The 6627-nt window shown below is 34.7% G+C and overlaps 1 non-coding gene across 1 annotated transcript; it reads left to right on the top strand.

Moving 5' to 3' along the window:
* Positions 1 to 1328: 1328 nt before the first annotated feature.
* On the top strand, positions 1329 to 1435 carry LOC143438672 (U6 spliceosomal RNA). Its single transcript, XR_013107377.1, has one exon. It is a non-coding gene; the product is annotated as a U6 spliceosomal RNA (small nuclear RNA).
* Positions 1436 to 6627: the final 5192 nt, after the last annotated feature.

The following is a 6627-nucleotide window of genomic DNA, read 5'->3' as shown; positions in this document are numbered from 1 at the left end:
TAAGTACCTGTAGTTCATACTTTTCTTGCCATATTCATCTGTATCCTCTCTGGAACTGCCAATTTAAGTAAACTATTTCTTCCCTAAGTTCTACTATTCAGCTTGTATTACCAAATAACAGAAAAAGAATTAACATCATAAATGAAAAAGAATATGTGGATTCTGTTCTACCTCATATACAGTAATCTGCTACAGTGAAATACAAAATTTTATTAAATAAAATTATAAAATTAAAATAAATTTAAAGAATGGTATCAGTTGATATTCTGCATGTTTTGCTATTACTACAACCTAAGTAAGGAAGGTATGCTTCAGTGATCCTATAATAAAACATTCAGAATTGTTGCTAAGAGACTGCAAGGTGACTTCAGTGCAATGCCTACTGTATTCAATATCATGAGCTAATAGCAAAACACTGCTGGGAAGTAATGGAAAGACCAGATGAAATTACCTGGGGTGTGACAAAGAATACCATATGTTGCAATTTCCGTTCATTCATGAAAATACCAGGATTTTGAAGCCAGAATGAAATTTCCAGACATTGTGCTTTGCCAATTTAGGGGATCTAAACTGAGGCCATTTTGTGGTTAAAGAGGAATACTTATTAATCAAAATAATTATTTTTAGAGGATGGAAAATGCATCTTTAAGTAAGTAGGAATACCAATGGCTCTACCATAGAAAGATTTTTCCTCAAATCATGGAAAAATGCATCCAATACTGACAACACGCTGTCATTTCCCTTTTACTTCTTTGTCACATAGTAGAAGCCATTTTTCTTGGGCACAGAACACCATTCTCAACCTATAGCTCACAACCCCTTTATGGTTCAAATGCTTTCAAAGGGTTCATATATCAGATATCCTTAATATCTGATATTCTCAAAATTATTCATAACAGTAGAAACATTAAAGTATGAAGTAGCAACAAAAGAATTTTATGGTTGGGGATCATCACAACCTGAGGAACTATATTAAAAACTATTGGGATATAACCTTTTTTTGAGAAATATTTTAAACATAATCATATTTTTGGTAAAGAAAATGAAGCTCTGTCTTTCCTAGTATTTATTTTTTATATTTATATTTCTATGAATATAATATTACTGGAGTGACTGATCTAATAACAACATTATGAGAAAAAAAGAAACAATGATTTAAGTTTCAGTGACTAATTGAAAAAATGGTAAGTTAAGAGCTTTGATAATGTAAATATTTATAACTGACTATTCACTGTTTGTGGCTAAATTTGAAATATATTCATCCTCACTTGTGTCAATATTGTTCCTCCTCTATTTTTCTGTTAAATGATTTTAAAATAACATAAAAAGTGCTTGCTTCAGCAGCACATATTCTAAAATTGGAACAATACACAGAAAATTAGCATGGCCCCTGAGCAAGGATGACACGCAAATTCATGAAGAGTTTCATATTTTTTGACACAACCAAGATAACTGGGAAAACAGGCTCCAGTCATCAGAGACAGTGAGTGCAGGTAGCATTAGAGTTAACCAGATGGTGAAATGCAAGTGCAAGAACATAGGCAACAGAAACCAAAGTTACTTGTCATCATCAGAACTCAGTTCTCTCAACATAAAAAGCCCTGGAAACCCATTCACACTGGAAAAGCAAAATTCAGAATTAAATCACTTCTCATGAGGATGCTAGAGGACTTTAAGAAGTACAGGCAAACACAGGTAAACAGGTTGAAGCCCTTAAAGAGGAAACACAAAAATCCCTTAAAAATTGCAAGAACCGCACACACACACACACACACACACACACACACACACATACACACACACAAACAGGTGAAGAAATTAAACAAAACCATCCAGGATCTAAAAATGGAAGTAGAAACAATAAAGAAATCTCAAAGGGAGACTACCCTGGAGATAGAAAACCAAGGAAAGAGGTCAGGAGTCATAGATGCAAGCATCACAAACAAAATAGAAGAGATAGAAGAGAGAACCTCAGGTGCAGAGATAGCATAAAAAATACTGACACAACTGTCAAAGAAAATGAAAACTGCAAAAATAAATAGTGTTGCAATTATTGCTGTTTATTCAACAAAAATCAAATCTTGTAACAACTCACCATTTCACCTTTGGCTTTGCCTATAACTTAGAATACGTAAGTGGAACATATAGCCAGGCTTTAGACTACCAGTGATAATTATGAAAGTTCGAATCTTAAGAATTTTTAAAGTGAAACTATTATTTTCTATGAATACTATGAATATACTCTGGTATAGCATATCTTTTCATAAAAATGTTTGCATAAAAATGGAAAACCTTGGTAACATTCCAAGAACCTAAATTAACCATAAAATATAAAATTATCATTGAAGAAAGGATAGCAGGAGATGAGGCACATGGAGAACACGGACTTTAAATATCGATGCTCATCAATAGTCAATAAACCACTTCAGAAAGAGGAGAGAAAAAAACGGGAAGAAAGAAAAAGAAAAGCAAGACAAGGTGATAGTACAATTCACATTTTCTAAATTCAGAATGGAACTTTGTGTAATTAGTTTTATATGAATGATTTTACAGAACCATTTAAATTTGAAACATTGAGATAGATCTTGGTCTTTTATTGTTTCATGATTATTAGTGAAATGTAGTTGTATCTAATGCAGATGAAAATTTTTGAATGAAAATTAAATTTACACAAAAATAAATAAAAAATACAGATGAATTGACACATGGCCACATACAATATTGTGTGGTACAATCACCTGTATTTGTTTGTTTGTTTGTTTTTGAAGTCTATGTAGGAGGGTCCCTGCAGGTTTTACAAAAGATATAAAACATAATCAGGGTGAGATTTGAATGAAATTCAAATCACCCTGAATTTTGTTCCAGTGCTGGGCCAGGACTTCTACAGTCTTACCCAGAACATTTTACTTGAGGAGCACACTTTTGGAGAACTCTGTGTGTACAACATAACCTAAGACATGTTTACATTGAAGCCTTTATAAACTACATATGCCTTTATCCTTAAGATGAGTTTGTTGTTGACTTGGAATCAATGCTGAAGATAAGGGTCTAGAGAGAATGGCTGAGGTAAACTAATATCTGTGGGTGTTAGGATTGTCCTGACCCTGAGTAAACATGGAAGTCACTTTAATAACAAGTGCCATCTCTCACATGAATGAGTTTTATGCTCAGGGTTTTATGGGGAATGGGTCTGGGATAAACAAACATAATAATCTGGGTAAAATGCACAGTGCCTGGTTCAACAGGTAGCAGAGGGTTACCAACTTGTAAACTTCGTTTTTCCTCAGCATTCTAGGAAATCTGCCAAATATTTTCTACCCTTGGCGAGGTCAGCTGTGTGTTTAACACTTTCTGACTTCTGGAGTGCTTATCTGCTGTGCCCAAAAATACCTTTCTGCCCTTTTCATTTCTGCTTTCTTTTCTTGGTCATTTTGTGACATGAAGTGTTTGCCTACACATTTATTCAGTTCTATAATGAAGTGTTAAGCGTGTTAGTTTCTGATCAGATCTAACTGAGAGCTGGGTAGAAATTACTGGAAAATTACTTGGTGAGAATGAGCAGCTTGTTCCTAAAATATAAGCACAATCAAATATGTTCTCATGCAAGATTGAAGCAAAGCATTTTATACTGGTTGAAGTTACTTAGTGCCTTCTGAAAGTATAGGTCAAAATAACTTTGTTGACCATCCATCAAAACCACAATGCAGAGTAGGAACCAACTCTGCCTACTGATAAAGCTGGAAGCACCTTATTTTTCTGAGTTTCAGGTTGCTTTCAAGGTTGAAGGATTTATTGTTTGTCAAAAATATTTGCCAAGTCTTTAAAGAAAGATAGTATCAATGAGTATTCTGTCTTGGGAATTGTGTAATAATATTTTTTTTAAAAAATATATGAAAAGTAGTTTCATAATTTATGGCCAATACTACTGTCAATTTTTATCAAAATGATGTTTATAAGAATTTTTTCAATTTTTACCTTATTTATTTATTTATTTATTTATTTATTTATTTATTATGCTCCAGACTTTATTTCCATCCCAGTCCATCAAATGTGCCACATCCCATATCTCCTCCTTGTCCCCTGTCTCCATGAGAGTGTCCCCATCTGCCATGCCTCTCACTTTACCAGAACTCTAAACTCCCTGGGTCCTCCATTCTCTTGAGGTTTAGGTGCATCTTCTCTGACTAAACCCAGAACTTGCAGTCCTCTACTGTATATGTGTTGAGGGCCTCATATCAGCTGGTGAATGTTGTCTGGTTGGTGGACCAGTGTTTGAGAGATCTCAGTGGTTCAGGTTAATTGAGACTGCTGGTCCTCCTACAGGGTCACCCTCCTCCTCAGCTTCTTCCAGGTTTTCCTTAATTTAACCACAGGGGTCAGCAGCTTCTGTCCATTGGCTGGGTGCAAATATCTGCATTTGACTCAGCTGCTTGTTCGATCTTTCAGAGGGCAGTCATGATAGGTCCTTTATGTGAGAGCTCCATAGCCTCAGTAATAATGTCAGGCCATGGAGCCTCCCCTTGAACTGGAACCCACTTTGGGCCTGTCACTGGACTTTCTTTTCCTCAGGCTGAAGATAAGGAAGGTCCTTTAGTTTCCACTATCAGAGACTCCAAACATAGCCTACAACATTTCCCTGTGTCATAATGTTCTTTTTAAGTGTGATTTAATTCTAAATTTTCTTTGTGATTTCTTAGGGATGAGGAATATTACTGTTATGTGAACTTATGATTTGATTTTGATGAAGCCCTAGCAAGTTGAAAATAGATGCAATCATATTTTAATTTTAGAAATATTTATCTTTTGAATACTCTGAAAACCATCCAGAACATAGCCTGGGTCCTCTACTTTCCACACTTAGTTTTACAGTCTCTGTTATGAGCAGTTGTCTACCTTCTGCAAACTAGTTAGTGGTCACCCTCAGATGCTTAGAGAATACAAGAAGTAAACACAGCAGTGAGGTCTGCACAGGTATAGGACCTGTGTGTGTATTTTTAAGAGGTTTTTTTTTTTTTTTTTTTTTTTGAGGGTACTGCTGTGGATTTTAAGTCAACAACTGTAGTCAGAGTTCTAAGGCTCCATGACACTGAAATGTCAAATGGCTCTGGAATTGGATTCATTATCTGACTTTAGGCTCATATTAAATGCCAGGATGATTCTGAGGTGATAAGACCTCCTGATAACAGCCGGGTTGGTATTGGCTTTTCCTTTGCCCCTCACTTACCAAGGCCAGCTACAATTTTCTGCCTGTTAGAGGCTCATTCTCTTGCTCTTTAAAATTGCTTCCAGTGCTGACTTATCAGGGTGGATTAAATTCAGGCTCTGTTTCTTGTTGTTATTCCTTGTAGCTCTATTTTGAATAACAGGTTCTTCCTCAAGATAGAGCCCAACTTCTGCCCTCAGAGTCACACAGTTGACACAATGGGATTCTTGTCCATTGCTGACCGATCCCCCTAGGAATCCTTGTCTCACTAAACTCTGCTACTGGCTCTAGGGTTGTGTGAGAGCTGTTTTGTCCTGTGGTTAGATCTTCCCATCTGTTTTCAGCAGTTCTGCCCAGGATACTTTTTGGAGGAATTATCTGTTTCCCTCTACCTGCTGAGGAGCCTTGTGGTCATAGCTGGAGCTGTGTTTAACTTGACTATTTTTTCTGTCTGTTTCTCATGTTTTTCATCAGCTTTCGGGCATCTGATGAGTAAGTTCATAAAATTCTGGAGCACTTTGTCCCTTCAGTTTTCTGAAGACATTCAATTTGTCATATTCTGATTTTTCTCCTTTAATATGTCATATAGAAGTTATCAATTTTTAAATGAGTATATAATATAATGGGGTTCATAAGATATTTTCATACTTATATATCATGCTTTGTCCATGTCCACATTCTGTACTCATATGGGATTCTCTTTCCATTCTTTATACCACAGATTTCTCACTCTGTTTTCATACCCTATATATTACATTTATTTATATGTGATTTGTATATTGGTCACATATATTTATTCTGTATATGACATAAAACCTGTAATATTGTGTTTCTATCCTCTCATTATGCACTCATAATCCCCCATTCTTTAAAATACTTCTGACATTTTCATAGTCTTTTCTAACTTCATATCTTATATGTTTGTGTGTGTCAGCATGCATGTGCATACATATTTATTACTAACTCCTACATACAAGAGAAAACATACAATAATTGTCTTACTGAGTCTACTTTATTTAATAAGATGACCTATATATTTCCATTTCCTTTTATTATATTGTGGATTGCATTACATTGTAGCTATCACTTATTGCTATGATAGTTCTTATGAGAATTAAGGAGATAAATAAACCTGAAAATATGCAATTTTTTTAGTATTCTGTTTTAGACTCCTCTGTTTATATATTGCATAATGGTAGTTGAAACATATATAATTTTAGGGAAATTTCAATGTGACTTTCATAATGATTATCTAACTTCATACTTCATCAACAATATAGATCCCCTTTTCTTTCAACCACAACATTATTTTCTTCTTGATGATAGGCATTTATTTGGGGATAAAATAAAATATTCATGTTTCTAATTTTCCCTTGTCTTCTGTCTAAGAATGATAAAATATTTCTATTTTTAAAAATGCCTAT

Source organism: Arvicanthis niloticus, chromosome 25 (genome assembly GCF_011762505.2).
Source record: "Arvicanthis niloticus isolate mArvNil1 chromosome 25, mArvNil1.pat.X, whole genome shotgun sequence".
In the NCBI taxonomy this organism is placed as follows: Eukaryota; Metazoa; Chordata; class Mammalia; order Rodentia; family Muridae; genus Arvicanthis; species Arvicanthis niloticus.
The sequence above is the reverse complement of the archived record's forward strand: the minus strand, read 5'-3'. Positions and strand labels throughout refer to the sequence as shown.